The 19,339-nt window shown below is 43.3% G+C and overlaps 1 protein-coding gene across 3 annotated transcripts in view; it reads left to right on the top strand.

Moving 5' to 3' along the window:
* LOC139530087 (double C2-like domain-containing protein beta) overlaps nt 1-19,339 on the top strand; it is a 312,939-nt gene that overhangs the window by 65,732 nt on the left and 227,868 nt on the right. The gene's annotated exons all lie outside the window — the stretch shown is intronic.

The following is a 19,339-nucleotide window of genomic DNA, read 5'->3' on the forward strand; positions in this document are numbered from 1 at the left end:
AATACTGTAGTACTGTGATGTAACTAGCTAAATACATAGCCTCTCCCTAATGTTTAATGTCATAGAGAGGATGATTTGAATAGCTAACATTGCAACTGATGATAAGGTTTGATAAGATGTAACGTTAGCCAGCTTGCTATCGATAATGTGTTTAAAATCGAACTGGCTAGCTAACATTAGCTAGCTAGCCAATTAGTTTCAACCCATACAATGATATTGATAACTTACCCAGATTGAAAAGTTAGGTAACTAGCTACTTTTATGAGAACAGGTATTTTGTTTGGGTTCACACTTGTTCTCGATAACTTAGGCCCTGGCGACATTCTGCCTTTACTGTAATGGAATTGGGAGTTATGATCAAGGACTAGGTTAGTTAACGCTAGCTAGCATTTGGGGTCTTCGTCTACCACTAGGGCTAAAACAACATGCCTGTTCTCATAAAAGTGTGTGTATTTTCTAGGGAAAAAAGAAATGAAGGATAATCTTTTTAGCTAACATGCTACAAATACGTGTCAGCAAGCATTCAGCAACGTAGCATTACACAGCTGATTGCATATGGTGCTTGAAAGACAACTTGGAACTCTGAAAAAAACAAGGTCAATCATGACGTCAGTGATCTTCAGATCATAAAGTCGGAGCTCAAGAAAGATGCCAGAGTTTCCGACTTGTAATTCCGAGTTGGGTGACCATCCAGAACGATTTTTCCCAGTCGGAGCTCGTTTTTTCCCAAGATGTCTTGAACGCACCGAAGTCGGAAGTCTGAGATTACTGAGTTCCAAGTTGTTTTGAACGCGGCAATGGCAACGGCGTCAGCATCACTGGCCTGAATCTATTCTGTACTTAGTCACTCTATTAATATAATTACTTCCAAACAATAGAAAATATTTTTTTCTCGCTATATGTTTATTGAGTGATTATATATTATTTAAGTCACCGTCTAATTAGAATAGACCATAGAAATAGAATAGAATTCCATACTAGTTCTGTTACAGCTGAAGATATGTATGCTTCTTGTTCTATCTGTGGTTGTACTCTACACACAACTTCATTTGCTAGGTAAAGTGTATGCATACTGCCTTTATAAGCAAATCAATATGATAGCCTATTTACAGCAGAACATTTTTCGTCTTTGTAACAAAAACACCCCCATCGATTTTTTTGTTGATACATGTTCAGTACCAGTCAAAAGTTTGGACACACCTACTCATTCCAGGGTTTTTCTTTATTTTTACTATTTTCTACATTGTAGAATAATAGTGGAGACATCAAAACTATGAAATAGCACACATAGAAACATGTAGTAACCAAAAAAGTGTTAAACAAATCCAAATATATTTTAAATTTGAGATTCTTCAAAGTAGCCACCGTTTGCCTTGATGACAGCTTTGCACACTCTTGGTATTTTCTCAACCAGCTTCATGAGGTAGTCACCTGGAATGCATTTAAATTAACAGGTGTGCCTTTTTAATTTTTGGAATTTATTTCCTTCTTAATGCGTTTGAGCGAATCAGTTGTTGTGACAAGCTATTTATTTATTTAACCTTTATTTAACCAGGTAGGCTAGTTGAGAACAAGTTCCCATTTGCAACTGCGACCTGGCCAAGATAAAGCATAGCAATTCGACACATACAACAACACGGAGTTACACATGGAATAAACAAAACATACAGTCAATAATACAGTAGAACAAAAGAAAACAAAAAGTATATACAGTGGGGAGAACAAGTATTTGATACACTGCCGATTTTGCAGATTTTCCTACTTAAAAAGCATGTAGAGGTCTGTAATTTTTATCATAGGTACACTTCAACTGTGAGAGACGGAATCTAAAACAAAAATCCAGAAAATCACATTGTATGATTTTTAAGTAATTAATTAGCATTTTATTGCATGACATAAGTATTTGATACATCAGAAAAGCAGAACTTAATATTTGGTACAGAATCCTTTGTTTGCAATTACAGAGATCATACGTTTCCTGTAGTTCTTGACCAGGTTTGCACACACTGCAGCAGGGATTTTGGCCCACTCCTCCATACAGACCTTCTCCAGATCCTTCAGGTTTCGGGGCTGTCGCTGGGCAATACGGACTTTCAGCTCCCTCCAAAGATTTTCTATTGGGTTTAGGTCTGGAGACTGGCTAGGCCACTCCAGGACCTTGAGATACTTCTTACGGAGCCACTCCTTAGTTGCCCTGGCTGTGTGTTTCGGGTCGTTGTCATGCTGGAAGACCCAGCCACGACCCATCATCAATGCTCTTACTGAGGGAAGGAGGTTGTTGGCTAAGATCTCGCAATACATGGCCCCATCCATCCTCCCCTCAATACGGTGCAGTCGTCCTGTCCCCTTTGCAGAAAAGCATCCCCAAAGAATGATGTTTCCACCTCCATGCTTCACGGTTGGGATGGTGTTCTTGGGGTTGTACTCATCCTTCTTCTTCCTCCAAACACGGCGAGTGGAGTTTAGACCAAAAAGCTCTATTTTTGAATCATCAGACCACATGACCTTCTCCCATTCCTCCTCTGGATCATCCAGATGGTCATTGGCAAACTTCAGACGGGCCTGGACATGCGCCTGCTTGAGCAGGGGGACCTTGTGTGCGCTGCAGGATTTTAATCCATGACGGCGTAGTGTGTTACTAATGGTTTTCTTTGAGACTGTGGTCCCAGCTCTCTTCAGGTCATTGACCAGGTCCTGCCGTGTAGTTCTGGGCTGATCCCTCACCTTCCTCATGATCATTGATGCCCCACGAGGTGAGATCTTGCATGGAGCCCCAGACCGAGGGTGATTGACCATCATCTTGAACTTCTATTTTCTTCTATCTTCTAATAATTGCGCCAACAGTTGTTGCCTTCTCACCAAGCTGCTTGCCTATTGTCCTGTAGCCCATCCCAGCCTTGTGCAGGTCTACAATTTTATCCCTGATGTCCTTACACAGCTCTCTGGTCTTGGCCATTGTGGAGAGGTTGGAGTCTGTTTGATTGAGTGTGTGGACAGGTGTCTTTTATACAGGTAACGAGTTCAAACAGGTGCAGTTAATACAGGTAATGAGTGGAGAACAGGAGGGCTTCTTAAAGAAAAACTAACAGGTCTGTGAGAGCTGGAATTCTTACTGGTTGGTAGGTGATCAAATACTTATGTCATGCAATAAAATGCAAATGAATTACTTAAAAATCATACAATGTGATTTTCTGGATTTTTGTTTTAGATTCCGTCTCTCACAGTTGAAGTGTACCTATGATAAAAATTACAGACCTCTACATGCTTTGTAAGTAGGAAAACCTGCAAAATCGGCAGTGTATCAAATACTTGTTCTCCCCACTGTATACAGTGAGTGCAAATGAGGTAAGATAAGGGAGTTAAGGCAATAAATAGGCCATAGTGGTGAAGTAATTACATATAGCAATTAAACACTGGAATGGTAGATGTGCAGAAGATGAAGGTGCAAGTAGAGATACTGGGGTGCAAAGGAGAAATATAAATAAATACAGTATGGGGATGAGGTAGGTAGATAGCCCATCTGTAAATAGCCCATCTATGTACAGGTACAGTGATCTGTGAGCTGCTTTGACAGCTGGTGCGTAAAGCTAGTGAGGGAGATATGAGTCCAACTTCAGAGATTTTTGCAGTTTGTTCCAGTCTTTGGCAGCAGAAAACTGGAAGGAAAGACGACCAAAGGAGGAATTGGCTTTGGGGGTGACCAGTGAGATATACCTGCTGGAGCGCGTGCTACGGGTGGGTGCTGCTATGGTGACCAGTGAGCTGAGATAAGGCGGTGCTTTACCTAGCAGAGACTTGTAGATGACCTGGAGCCAGTGGGTTTGGCGACGAGTATGAAGCGAGAGCCAACCAACGAGAGCGTACAGGTTGAAATGGTGGGTAGTGTATAGGGCTTTGGTGACAAAACGGATGGCACTGTGATAGACTGCATCCAGTTTGTTGAGTAGTGTGTTGGAAGCTATTTTATAGATGACATCACCGAAGTCGAGGATCGGTAGGATGGTCAGTTTTATGAGGGTATGTTTGGCAGCATGAATGAAGGATGCTTTGTTGCGATATAGGAAGCCGATTCTAGATTTAATTTTGGATTGGAGATGCTTAATGTGAGTCTGGAAGGAGAGTTTACAGTCTAACCAGACACCTAGGTATTGGTAGTTGTCCACGTATTCTAAGTCAGAGCCGTCCAGAGTAGTGATGCTGGACGGGCGAGCAGGTGTGGGCCTGTGATCGATTGAATAGCATGCATTTAGTTTTACTTGCGTTTAAAGGCAGTTGGAGGCCACGGAAGGAGAGTTCGTCTGGACGTTAGTTGGACGTTAGTTAACACAGTGTCCAAAGAGGGGCCAGAAGTATACAGAATGTTGTCGTCTGCATAGAGGTGGATCAGAGAATCACCAGCAGCAAGAGCAAAATCATTGATGTATACAGAGAAGAGAGTCGGCCTGAGAATTGAACCCTGTGGTACTCCCATAGAGACTGCCAGAGGTCCGGACAACAGGCCCTCCGATTTGACACACTGAACTCTATCAGAGAAGTAGTTGGTGAACAAGGCGAGGCAATCATTTGAGAAACCAAGGCTGTCGAGTCTGCCAATAAGAATGTGGTGATTGACAGAGTCGAAGGCCTTGGCCAGGTCGATGAATACGGCTGCACAGTAATGTCTCTTATTGATGGCGGTTATGATGTCGTTTAGGACCTTGAGCGTGGCTGAGGTGCACCCATGACCAGCTCTGAAACCAGATTGCATAGCGGAGAAGGTACGGTGGGATTCGAAATGGTCGGTAATCTGTTTGTCAACTTGGCCTTAGAAAGACAGGGTAGGATAGATATAGGTCATTAGCAGTTTGGGTTTAGAGTGTCACCCCCTTTGAAGAGGTGGATGACCGCGGCAGCTTTTCAATCTTTGGGAATCTCAGACGATACGAAAGAGAGGTTGAACAGGCTAGTAATAGGGGTTGCAACAATTTCGGCAGATAATTTTAGAAAGAGAGGATCCAGATTGTCTAGCCCGGCTGTTTTGTAGGGGTCCAGATTTTGCAGCTCTTTCAGAACATCAGCTATCTGGATTTGGGCGGAGGAGAAATGGTGGGGGCTTTGGCGGGTTGCTGTGGAGGGTGCAGGGCAGTTGACCGGGGTAGGGGTAGCCAGGTGGAAAGCATGGCCAGCCGTAGAGAAATGCTTATTGAATTTCTCAATTATAGTGGATTTATCGGTGGTAAGTGTTTCCTAGCCTCAGAGCAGTGGGCATCTGGGAGGAGGTGCTCTTATTCTCCATGGACTTTACAGTGTCCCAGAACTTTTTTGAGTTAGTACTACAGGATGCAAATTTCTGTTTGAAAAAGCTAGCCTTAGCTTTCCGAACTGCCTGTGTATATTTGTTCCTAACTTCCCTGAAAAGTTGCATATCAAGGGGGCTATTCGATGCTAATGCAGAACGCCACAGGATGTTTTTGTGCTGGTCAAGGGCAGACAGGTCTGGAGTGAACCAAGGACTATATCTATTCCTAGTTTTTTTTTAATTGAGTGGGGCATGCTTATTTAAGATGGTGAGGAAGGCACTTTTAAAGAATAGCCGTGCATCATCTACTGACGGGATGAGGTCAATGTCATTCCAGGATACCCCGGCCAGGTCGATTAGAAAGGCCTGCTCACAGAAGTGTTTTAGGGAGCGTTTGACAGTGATGAGGGGTGGTCGTTTGGTCGCAGACCCATTACGGATGCAGGCAATGAGGCAGTGATCGCTGAGATCTTGATTGAAAACAGCAAAGGTGTATTTGGAGGGCGAGTTAGTTCGGATGACATCTAAGAGGGTGCCCATGTTTACGGATTTGGAGTTGTACCTGGTAGGTTCAAAAACCTGAGAAGAAATCCAAACAGGAGTGAGAAATCTGAGTTTGGTATATTTTCAACCCAGGCCCTATTGAATTCACATTGGGATATGAATGAAGTTGCACTTCCTAGTGCTTCCACTAGATGTCAACCGTCTTTAGAAACTTGAATGAGGCTTCTACTGTGTTGTAGGACTGAATACGAGCTGAATTAGTCAGATTACTGGCAGAGAGCCTTTTCCTGGTCACGCACATTCCACATGATATCGACTTGCGTTCCGTTGCGCCTCTAGACACAAAGGAATTCTCCGGTTGGAACGTTATTGAAGATTTATGATAAAAACATCCTAATGATTGATTCTATACTTAGTTCGAAATGTTTCTTCGACCTGTAATATAACGTTTTGAAGTTTTTGTCTGAAGTAATGCACGAGCGTTTGGATATGTATATTACTTGGACATAAAAGTAGCTACTTGGACATAAATAACGGACATTATCGAACAAATCAAGCATTTATTGTGTAACTAGGATTCCTGGGAGTGCATTCTGATGAAGATCATCAAAGGTAAGGGAATATTTATCATGTAATTTCTGGTTTCTGTTGACTCCAACATGGCGGCTAATTTGATTATTTTTCTGAGCGCCGTCTCAGATTATTGCATGCTTTGCTTTTTCCGTAAAGTTTTTTTGAAATCTGACACAGCGGTTGCATTAAGGAGAGGTATATCTATAATTCCATGTGTATAACTTGTATTATCATCTACATTTATGATGAGTATTTCTGTTGAATCGATGTGGCTATGCAAAATCACTGGATGTTTTTGGAACTAGTGAATGTAACGCGCCAATGTAAACCCCGATTTTTTAAAATATAAATATGAACATGAAGTCCTATGAGTGTCATCTGATGAAGATCATCAAAGGTTAGTGATTCATTTTATCTCTTTGTGCTTTTTGTGACTCCTATCTTTGGCTGGAGAAATGGCTGTGTTTATTCTGTGGCTTGGTGGTGACCTAACATAATCGTTTGTGGTGCTTTCGCTGTAAAGCATATTTGAAATCGGACACTGTGGTTGGATTAACAACAAGATTACCTTTAAAACAGTATAAGATACATGTATTTTTTAGGAATTTTAATTATGAGATTTCTGTTGTTTTGAATTTGGCGCCCTGTACTTTCACTGGCTGTTGTCATATTATCCCGTTAACGGGATAGCAGCCATAAGAAGTTTTAAGCATGTCCCAGTTTAGGTCACCTAGTAGCACAAGCTCAGAAGATAGATGGGGGGCAATCAATTCACCTATGGTATCGAGGGCAGAGGGAGGTCTATAGCTAGGGGTCGTATACAGATGATAGCCCTATTTTGTAAAAGACCAAGTCCATGTTATGGCAAGAACCGCTCAAATAAGGAAAGTGAAATGACAGTCCATCATTACTGTAAGACATGAAGGTCAGTCAATTCGGAAAATTTCAAGAACTTTGTCAACAGTTTTGTCAAGTGCTTTGACAAAACTGGCTCTCATGAGGACCGCCACAGGACAGGAAGACCCAGAGTTACCTCTGCTGCAGAGGATAAGTTCATTAGAGTTAACAGCCTCAGAAATTGCAGCCCAAATAAATGCTTCACAGAGTAACAGACACATCTCAACATCAACTGTTAAGAGGAGACTGCGTGAATCAGACCTCCATGGTCGAATTGCTGCAAAGAAACCACTAGTAAAGGACACCAATAATAAGGTCTGATGAGCCAACATTTTTGATTTTTGGTTCCAACCGCCGTGTCTTTGTGAGACGCAGAGTAGGCATGGAGGAGGAAGTGTAATGATGTGGGGTTGCTTTGCTGGTGACACCGTCTGTGATTTATTTAGAATTCAAAGCACATTTAACCAGCATGGCTACCACAGCATTCTGTAGTGATATGCCATCCCATCTGGTTTGCGCTATCACTTGTTTTTATACAGGACAATGACCCAACAAACCTCCAGGGTGTGTAAGGGCTATTTGACCAAGAAGGAGAGTGATGGAGTGCTGCATCAAATGACCTGCCTCCACAATCACCCGACCTCAACCCAATTGAGATGGTTTGGAATGAGTTGGACCGCAGAGTGAAGGCAAAGCAGCCAACAAGTGCTCAGTATATGTGGGAACTCCTTCAAGACTGTTGGAAAAGCATTCCAGGCATTCAACTTGCAGTTGTTGATATCATTTCCATGGAAACATGTACATGACGTGATAAAACTTCAAGTCGCAAGCTACGTTCCTAGCAAGGTGTTGTAGAACATGTGTCTCATGAAACACATTCCAGATACTGGTACTTCTTGCTATCTTGGCATAACTGTGATATTACAGAGAAATATCAGCTAGCAATATAGGCTAGCCAGCTGTAGCTATCCCCAAGCTATGCTATCTAGCTAGCTGATGTCAGGTTGGCTAAACACAAGGTCAGCACAAGCTTTAGCCTACACATAGAACTGAATTAGCAGGTCATCTTGAGATGGCAAGTCAGTCAGGACTTCTTGCCATAGCAAAGCGGACTTAGTTTACCTTGCTGACACTAAGTTACTTACCTCTGCCCTTTTTTTGTTGTGGTTGAATGGCAAAGTAAACCCACGAAACACATGCATGAAACCATTCACCAAAGACTATTCTCGTTTGGGCATCAGTAATGGGCATTTCATTTCTTAATGTGCACTGGAAGAAACACATGCGGAATCGTGACCACTTCTTCCCCACATTCACTGTCTTCTTGGTAAGCAATGCCAGTGTAGATTTGGTCTCGTGTTTTTGGTTATTATTCTGCTGAAAGGTGAATTAATCTTTCAGTGTCTGGTGGGAACCAGGTTTTCCTCTAGGATTTTGCCTGTGCTTCGCTCCATTCCGTTTATTTTTTATCCTGAAAACCTCCCCAGTCCTTAATGATCACAAGCATACTCACAACATGATGCAGCCACCACTATGCTTGAAAATATGGAGAGTGGTACTCAGTAATGGATGTGCTCCAAACATAATGCTTCGTAATCAGGACAAAATCTTAATTTCTTTGCCACATTTATTATTTTAGTGTGTTGTTGCAAACAGGGTGCATGTTTTGGAAAATTGTGTTCTTTACAGGCTTCCTTCTTTTCACTCTGTCATTTAGGTTTGTATTGTAGAGGAACTACAATGTTGTTGATCCATCCTGTTTTCTCCAATCACAGCCATTTAACTCTGTAACTGGTTTAACCTCACTAGGGGGTGTGGGACGCTAGCGTCCCACCTGGCCAACATCCAGTGACATTGCAGAGCGCCAAATTCAAAAACAAAAATACTCATTATAAAAATTCATAAAACATACAAATGTTATACATGGGTTTAAAGATGAACTTCTTGTTAATCCATCCACAGGTGTCAGATTTCAAAAAGGCTTTACGGCGAAAGCAAACCATGCGATTATCTGAGAACAGCGCCCAGCAGACAAATCATTACAAACCATTAGCAGCCAAGAAGAGGAGTAACAAAAGTCAGAAATAGCGATAAAATGTATAATTTACCTTTGATGATCTTCATATGGTTGCACTCCGAAGACTCCATGTTACACAATAAATGTTTGTTTTGTTCGATAATGTCCCTCCTTTATGTCCAAAAACCTCAGTTTTGTTGGTGCGTTTTGTTCAGCAATCCATTGGAATAAAGCACGGTCACAACAGACAGACAAAAATCAAAATAGTACCATAAAAGTTCGTAGAAACATGCCAAACGATGTTTAAAATCAATCCTCAGGTTGTTTTTGTCATAAATAATAATATTTGAACCGGACAATAACTTCGTCAATAGAAAAGGAGAAACAAGAAAGGCGCACTCCCGATCGCACGCTGGACTCATGTCTGGAAATTTCCACTGTCAACTCATTGAAAGTGCTGTATCTCCCTCATTTTTTCAGAGTAAAAGCCTGAAACAATGCCTAAAGACTGGCCACATGTAGAGGAAGCCACAGAGATCGCGAACTGGGTCCTAAGTCTTTGTATGGTGGATAGGCTTTCAATGGAAAAACAACCTTTCAAAATAATAGTACTTCCTGGATGGATTTTCCTCAGGTTTTTGCCTGCCATATCAGTTCTGTTATACTCACAGACATTATTTTAACAGTTTTGGAAACTTTAGAGTGTTTTCTATCCAAATTTACCAATTATATGCATATCCTAGCATCTGGGCCTGAGTCGCAGGCAGTTTACTTTGGGAACGCTTTTCATCCAAAATTCCGAATGCTGCCCCCTACCCTAGTGAAGTTAACATCACCATTGACCTCATGGTGAAATCCATGACTGGTTTCCGTCCTCTCCGTTAACAGTGTTAGGAAGGATGCATGTATATTTATAGTGACTGGGTGTATTGATACACCATCCAAAGTGTAATTAAAGGGATCAAAGGGATATTCAATGTCTGCTTTTTGAAAATGTTACCCATCTTCCAATAGTTGTCCTTTTTTGCTAGGCATTGGAAAACCTCCCTGGTCTTTGTCATTGAATCTGTGCTTAAATTGTACTCCTCGACTGTGGGACCTTACAGATCATTGTATGTGTGGGGTACAGAGATGGGGTAATCATTCAAAAATCATGTTAAACACCATTGCAGTGTTTAGTCAGTGCAACTCATTATCTGACTTGATAACCACATTTGTACTCCTGAAGTAATTTAGGCTTGCCATAAGAAAGGGTTGGAATACTTCATGACTCAAGACATTCAGCTTTTAATTTTTTTATTAATTTCAATAAAATAATTCCACTTTGAGATTATGGGGTATTGCGTGTAAATCAGTGACATTAAATCTGCATTTAATCCATTTTAAATTCAGGCTGTAACACAACAAACGGTAGAAAAAGTCCAGAGTTGTGAATACTTTATGAAGTCACTGTATTCATTTTCAGAAAGGTTGTTAAATTGACATTAATTACAAATCTTGTGAAAGCGATGGCACTATTATTTTTTTCATCTTAGCATGACATGCATGGCTAGTGAAAAGACATACCGGATTTTGTTTGAATGATATAATATAATCAATTTGTTTCAACTATATTGTACTAATATCATATAGCTGATGTAAAATGTTTTATTTTTGGACATTTAAATACGTTTGGGAAAAATAATTATGGGTTTTCTACAGGCTTTTTCATTACGATAAATCAAGGGCAGCTTTTTGAGTTTGATTATATACACTTTAGGAAAGGATTTAAGGACATTGAAAGTTTGTAATTTGCAGGTCAAGGATGGATTGATTCTTATAGTCAGAGTGACTCAGCTCGCTGTTTCCAGCTTCCGTATATGTTTGCTGCTGTATTATTTTCTTCCTTCATCTTGGATGCTGGGTCTTGGCTCTCTACTTTTCATGAGTTTGTTTAGAAAGTTTCCTTTTTGGCCAACAGAAACAGACATCCCAGGCTCCAATAAACTGTTGAAGGGATCCCTCAATCAAAAGGTCCACAACACACAAGAGCTCAAAGCTAAGGTAACAAACAGCTGAGAGTGACAGCTGTTTATCACCACATCTGGCTGACTAAGCCAGGAGTTAGCCTAAATCAGGGATGGGTAACTGTAGTGCTTGGGGGGGGGTCTGATTGGTGTCACACGTTTGCCCCCCTGTCCCAGCTAACACACCTGACTCCAATAATCAACCAATCATGATATTCAGTTTAGAATGCAATTAGTTTAAGTCAGCTGTGTTTGCTAGGCATGGAGAAAAAGTGTGACACCACTCTGGGTTCTGAGGACTGGAGCTGCCCATCCCTGGCTTAAATTAATAAATTCAAGTTCTGATTACGCTCCTAAATGTCTGTAAAAATATTTAAAGAAACCTAACCTATGACTGAACAGACAAATATAATAGAAACGTGCTAAATGACGCACTTTCACAACAGCAACAAAAACAATGTGGAAGGTTCTATCCATGTGAACAGTGGATATAGACAGAACCATGTATTTATAGAATTTTGAATATTGTTGTAGACTTTCAGTTACATAGCATCAGACCCATGTATTTAGAGAGTTAAAGCTGGTGTGTACTTCGTCTATCGACATGTCTGTAGACAGTTGTCACGGCTCTGGATATAGCACGTTTTGGTATGAAACAAGTGTATCGCATATAGCGTTTTGCCCAAAAAATTACATTTTAAAGCACATGTGAAGTAAATGTTTTAAAAGCACGAGAACAGCCATAATTCATACACATAGAAAGCAATTCATGAAAATCCCTTTCAGGTGAAAAGATTCCAATGTGAAAAATTTGCTTTAAAAATGAATGATTACCCTCTTTCTCTCCAATTCTGTGATATCCAATTACGATCTTGTCTTATCGCTGCAACTCCCCAATGGGCACGAGAGAGGCAAAGGTCGAGTCATGCGTCCTCTGAAACATGTCCCGTCAAGCCGCGCTTCTCAACACCCACTCGCTGAAACCCCATTCATCTGACGATCGTCTTCAGCTTGCACGCGCCCGGCCCGCCACAAGGAGTCGCTAGAGCGTGATGAGCCAAATAAAGCCCCCCCCCGGCCAAACCCTCACGACGCTGGGCCATTTGTGCGCCGCCCTATGGGACTCCAAGTCACGGACGGTTGTAACACAGTCTGGGATCGAACCCCATGCTGTAGTGACGCCACAACACTGTGACGCAATGCCTTAGACCGCTGCGCCGCTTGGGAGGTGAAAAATTGGCGTTTATCAAACTCTTCATATTGTTCTCAATTTTTATTGGTTGAGTTCAATGTTGACACATTCTAAATGCTGCATACACAAGACAGGGCCAGAAGTTACACACCTCTTATGTAAGTGCTCTGTATGAGATTGGTCAATCAAAGGCAGTTAGTTTGAATCTTATAATTGAGAGGAATTAGAGATTGGCATTTTGGTGTTCTTTTTGGGATCCTTCTGCACAAGATGAGTCATCCACTCTCAATTTTTTGCCGCTACAGATTTATCTGAAGAGCGTCACTAGTCTGACTGATACTGTACCTCGCAACAAAAAATACTCATGTAATTAACACCCCTATGGGCCCTGATCAAAAGTATTGCACTAAATAGGGAAAAGGGTGCCATTTGGGTCTCTGATGAAAGCAATGATCAACCTGCGCAATACTATACAATGTCATTACCTCGCTTACAGCGCAAGTTTCATATAATTGCTTTAACGTTTCAAAATGTGAGTCTGAGGAACGTAGCCCCTTCTACAAAATATCAGATAATGACTCTGATCTGTCAATGGAAGTTACACTTTGTAGAAATGGTAACACGACAACCTCTGTCGGGAATACAAAACACCTCCACGGTAATGAGTAACGTCTGACATTTTTTTCTAAGGGTTGGGGAAGGAGGGGGTGGAGGGATGGTGAGGGAGAGTGGGGGGAGTCATTTGGCAAAAATAATGAATAACACTCCAGTCTCCTCTAATTAACTACAGACAAGGCCTGAATATAAGATGAGGACTGGCTATAGAGATGCTGCTGGAGATTTGCCCTGGGACCGTTGTTGTTTTTAAGCAAAGGGATGATGTGTTAATCCAACCCAATGATTATTCTAGGACACATTATGAAAACAGCGAAAGCCTATTGTAGTTTCAGCTGAACATTGAATACACATATACACCATTAGGGCTGTATTTATAATATTGCTTGATTTGCTTCATACAGTACCATCTCTACCCTTGGGAAACAACAAAAGTATGCCTTTCCTCCACTTCTCATGTAAAAATAATTGAAATAGATACACAGTCAAATCGAGAGAAGGTAAGCTGCAGATATAAACATTTGCCAGTTTGCATTTCCATTCAAAATGTGTCTGAGAAAATTCATCATTCTCTGCCCACCGAGGAAGACAGTCAGACCGCAGTGCTGTGTTCAGGCATTCTCCATGGAAGCTCACAATTTCAAGCAATTCCTTTTGCTTTGACAGGTAGTCATGATTGGATGCAGTGAAATTACTTTACAGAAAAACTTCAGTGACAGGGCACTTGACGGGAAAACACTTGCTGTCTCTTGGCATTTCGGTTCAGCACTGATGTGGCTCTCTGGCGCATCTGTCCAGCAACTTGCTGGATTAAAATTGTGGATTAAACAACTTTAATCAAGCTCTGTGCTGCACACATTGCAATAGGCTGTTCATTTAATCGTAACAGTGGTGAGTTGCAGAAATTATTTAAACTGCCTTGAAACTAATTGTAATGTTACTAAAGCTCTGCTTATTCGTAGGGCATGTAATACGGTGTATTATTAAGACACCCAAGTCTTAATTGAGCTGCACATAGTGGTAGTGATTCACACTAATTATTCATTTAGCTGGTGCAAACTGTACTAGCTGTAGCCAAAGGTGCGTGGAAGTAGAGTGGAGCGCTTTAGCGAAACGTGACACCTAATCTGTGTGGATGAAATACTAACAGGAGACAGGGGTGTTTAACCCCTTGGCCTGCAGCTCTTTATGTGGCCCTCGTCAGCTTGCTGAAGCACCGATGAAGGAGAGTCTCCCACACGCAGCCCTAATATATCCCCAGGACGCTGCCGTCATTGTGCCTGTGTCAGTTAAAGGTATTGGTATGCAAAACGGACCAGTGCTGGCTTTTTCAGAGGTTCCGACAGCTCTTTTTTTTTGGCAGTAGATCTTACAGATAGTCCTTTAGGTTTTCAGGGCGTCTTTATTTAAGCCTGCATAAAATGTTATCTGGGCTTCCAGCAGGGAATTTATTAATCAGTGAAGGGTCCACAGGTTTTTGTGTTCTTAAAAAAAAAAAAAAAAAAAGTCAATTGAAGGGATGCTGGTACAAAAAGCAAATATTTTACCTACACAAGTATCATCATTTACATTTACATTTACATTTAAGTCATTTAGCAGACGCTCTTATCCAGAGCGACTTACAAATTGGTGCATTCACCTTATGATATCCAGTGGAACAACCACTTTACAATAGTGCATCTAACTCTTTTAAGGGGGGGGGGGGGTTAGAAGGATTACTTTATCCTATCCTAGGTATTCCTTAAAGAGGTGGGGCTTCAGGTGTCTCCGGAAGGTGGTGATTGACTCCGCTGACCTGGCGTCGTGAGGGAGTTTGTTCCACCATTGGGGTGCCAGAGCAGCGAACAGTTTTGACTGGGCTGAGCGGGAACTGTACTTCCTCAGAGGTAGGGAGGCGAGCAGGCCAGAGGTGGATGAACGCAGTGCCCTTGTTTGGGTGTAGGGCCTGATCAGAGCCTGAAGGTACGGAGGTGCCGTTCCCCTCACAGCTCCGTAGGCAAGCACCATGGTCTTGTAGCGGATGCGAGCTTCAACTGGAAGCCAGTGGAGAGAGCGGAGGAGCGGGGTGACGTGAGAGAACTTGGGAAAGTTGAACACCAGACGGGCTGCGGCGTTCTGGATGAGTTGTAGGGGTTTAATGGCACAGGCAGGGAGCCCAGCCAACAGCGAGTTGCAGTAATCCAGACGGGAGATGACAAGTGCCTGGATTAGGACCTGCGCCGCTTCCTGCGTGAGGCAGGGTCGTACTCTGCGAATGTTGTAGAGCATGAACCTACAGGAACGGGTCACCGCCTTGATGTTAGTTGAGAACGACAGGGTGTTGTCCAGGATCACGCCAAGGTTCTTAGCACTCTGGGAGGAGGACACAATGGAGTTGTCAACCGTGATGGCGAGATCATGGAACGGGCAGTCCTTCCCCGGGAGGAAGAGCAGCTCCGTCTTGCCGAGGTTCAGCTTGAGGTGGTGATCCGTCATCCACACTGATATGTCTGCCAGACATGCAGAGATGCGATTCACCACCTGGTTATCAGAGGGGGGAAAGGAGAAGATTAATTGTGTGTCGTCTGCATAGCAATGATAGGAGAGACCATGTGAGGATATGACAGAGCCAAGTGACTTGGTGTATAGCGAGAATAGGAGAGGGCCTAGAACAGAGCCCTGGGGGACACCAGTGGTGAGAGCACGTGGTGCGGAGACAGATTCTCGCCACGCCACCTGGTAGGAGCGACCTGTCAGGTAGGACGCAATCCAAGCGTGGGCCGCGCCGGAGATGCCCAGCTCGGAGAGGGTGGAGAGGAGGATCTGATGGTTCACAGTATCAAAGGCAGCCGATAGGTCTAGAAGGATGAGAGCAGAGGAGAGAGAGTTAGCTTTAGCAGTGCGGAGCGCCTCCGTGACACAGAGAAGAGCAGTCTCAGTTGAATGACTAGTCTTGAAACCTGACTGATTTGGATCAAGAAGGTCATTCTGAGAGAGATAGCAGGAGAGCTGGCCAAGGACGGCACGTTCAAGAGTTTTGGAGAGAAAAGAAAGAAGGGATACTGGTCTGTAGTTGTTGACATCGGAGGGATCGAGTGTAGGTTTTTTCAGAAGGGGTGCAACTCTCGCTCTCTTGAAGACGGAAGGGACGTAGCCAGCGGTCAAGGATGAGTTGATGAGCGAGGTGAGGTAAGGGAGAAGGTCTCCGGAAATGGTCTGGAGAAGAGAGGAGGGGATAGGGTCAAGCGGGCAGGTTGTTGGGCGGCCGGCCGTCACAAGACGCGAGATTTCATCTGGAGAGAGAGAGGAGAAAGAGGTCAAAGCACAGGGTAGGGCAGTGTGAGCAGAACCAGCGGTGTCGTTTGACTTAGCAAACGAGGATCGGATGTCGTCGACCTTCTTTTCAAAATGGTTGACGAAGTCATCAGCAGAGAGGGAGGAGGGGGGAGGAGGGGGAGGAGGATTCAGGAGGGAGGAGAAGGTGGCAAAGAGCTTCCTAGGGTTAGAGGCAGATGCTTGGAATTTAGAGTGGTAGAAATTGGCTTTAGCAGCAGAGACAGAAGAGGAGAATGTAGAGAGGAGGGAGTGAAAGGATGCCAGGTCCGCAGGGAGGCGAGTTTTCCTCCATTTCCGCTCGGCTGCCCGGAGCCCTGTTCTGTGAGCTCGCAATGAGTCGTCGAGCCACGGAGCAGGAGGGGAGGACCGAGCCGGCCTGGAGGATAGGGGACATAGAGAGTCAAAGGATGCAGAAAGGGAGGAGAGGAGGGTTGAGGAGGCAGAATCAGGAGATAGGTTGGAGAAGGTTTGAGCAGAGGGAAGAGATGATAGGATGGAAGAGGAGAGAGTAGCGGGGGAGAGAGAGCGAAGGTTGGGACGGCGCGATACCATCCGAGTAGGGGCAGTGTGGGAAGTGTTGGATGAGAGCGAGAGGGAAAAGGATACAAGGTAGTGGTCGGAGACTTGGAGGGGAGTTGCAATGAGATTAGTGGAAGAACAGCATCTAGTAAAGATGAGGTCAAGCGTATTGCCTGCCTTGTGAGTAGGGGGGGAAGGTGAGAGGGTGAGGTCAAAAGAGGAGAGGAGTGGAAAGAAGGAGGCAGAGAGGAATGAGTCAAAGGTAGACGTGGGGAGGTTAAAGTCACCCAGAACTGTGAGAGGTGAGCCATCCTCAGGAAAGGAACTTATCAGGGCGTCAAGCTCATTGATGAACTCTCCAAGGGAACCTGGAGGGCGATAAATGATAAGGATGTTAAGCTTGAAAGGGCTGGTAACTGTGACAGCATGGAATTCAAAGGAGGCGATAGACAGATGGGTCAGGGGAGAAAGAGAGAATGTCCACTTGGGAGAGATGAGGATCCCAGTGCCACCACCCCGCTGACCAGAAGCTCTCGGGGTGTGCGAGAACACGTGGGCAGACGAGGAGAGAGCAGTAGGAGTAGCAGTGTTATCAGTGGTAATCCATGTTTCCGTCAGTGCCAAGAAGTCGAGGGACTGGAGGGAAGCATAGGCTGAGATGAACTCTGCCTTGTTGGCCGCAGATCGGCAGTTCCAGAGGCTGCCTGAGACCTGGAACTCCACGTGGGTCGTGCGCGCTGGGACCACCAGGTTAGAGTAGCAGCGGCCACGCGGTGTGAAGCGTTTGTATGGTCTGTGCAGAGAGGAGAGAACAGGGATAGACAGACACATAGTTGACAGGCTACAGAAGAGGCTACGCTAATGCAAAGGAGATTGGAATGACAAGTGGACTACACGTCTCGAATGTTCAGAAAGTTAAGCTTACGTTGCAAAAAATCTTATTGACTAAAATGATATAGTACTGCTGGCTGGTGAAATAGGCTAGCTAGCAGTGGCTGCGTTGTTGACTTTGTTTGAAAGTGTAGCTGGCTAGGTAACCTCTAACTGGCTAGGTAACCTCGACAATTACTCTAGACTACACAATTATCTTGGATACAAAGACGGCTATGTAGCCAGCTAAGATCAAACAAATCAAACTGTTGTACTGTAATGAAATGAAATGTAATACTACCTGTAATACTACCTGTGGAGCAAAGCGGAATGCAACTACTCGCTCCAAACCAAACCGGAAGTGCGTATCGTAGAGGGAGAGGCAATAGAAGTGTTGTTTCTTGTATTATTGTCTTTTGTGTCTTTAGAGGACTGCTTCACCTTAATGTCCCCTTTCCCTTTTCTTCTGTCCTTATTTTGTCCCACTTTGTCCCTTTGTCCCTTCTTCTCTTCTGCCAACTAGACACTCCTTGTTAGCTAGCTAGCTTCTTTCAGGAATGTCCCTAGCAACTGCCTAGCAACAGGTAAACAACTTAGCTAGCTAAGAAAACGGTATAATTTTATGAAAAATTGTTACTTTTTCAAAAGCCTTTCTTCTTTGTTTGCTGCTTGTTTGGTCTCCTATTCAGTTTGCAGTTTTCTTTAGATTTTTTTTGATGTACTTTACTCTAAAAAAAAAAAACATTTACATTTCAATATTTGTAGGAGCTCATCTTTTCAGCTGCTGCTGCTTAATTTGGAACTCCGGAATTTATCATCACACAGACAGAATTACTTCATAATTTGTATGTAGCCATTTGAAATTGGTAAATGACTGAGTGAGGCGAATGGCACAATTAGATTTGATTGATTCCTGAATTACTTTTTAAAGGGGCGCTGAACTTCTTGATTTAGTCACAGTTTCAATTCTCCTCATTAGGAAATTCGACTGAAAATGAGATTTGGGTCTTGGAAGCGTGCTTTGTGTGTGTGTGTGTGTGTGTGCGCGCGTTCGAATGTGGGAAGCATTTGCAGTAGCGTGTATTCATGGATGCCAACAGAAGCCAGGCTTCCCCAAAAAATGTACCAATAAACAAACAATGAAACACGAAACAACTTTTATTTTGTCTCTCTGTTTCATAATTGTTCTTCAATTTGCAAGAGGCTGATTGTATCTCTGGAGAAAGCATCCGAGCGAGTGAAACAGCGCCCCTCTGTCTCAGTATGTATAGCCCATCTACAGTATCTGATGCCATCTGGTCAAAAAGAGTATGACATTGTTGACACCCATAGCATTGAATGTAAGGGAAGCCAGCAAGCATTTGGCCTCCCTTGATCAAATAATAATAATAATAATAGCCATCCAGCGTTGAGCTACACTGAGTGAGCTCAACTGTGAATGGTGCTGGCGCAACAAAGAAAAGTGTCAAGGGAAGCTAGTTTGGATTTGGTTTCACACTAATCACATCAAAAGCAAAACATCATTGGCAGAAAAAACATGAATTGTTGCATCT

This window comes from Salvelinus alpinus, chromosome 1 (assembly GCF_045679555.1).
Source record: "Salvelinus alpinus chromosome 1, SLU_Salpinus.1, whole genome shotgun sequence".
Taxonomy (NCBI): domain Eukaryota; kingdom Metazoa; phylum Chordata; class Actinopteri; order Salmoniformes; family Salmonidae; genus Salvelinus; species Salvelinus alpinus.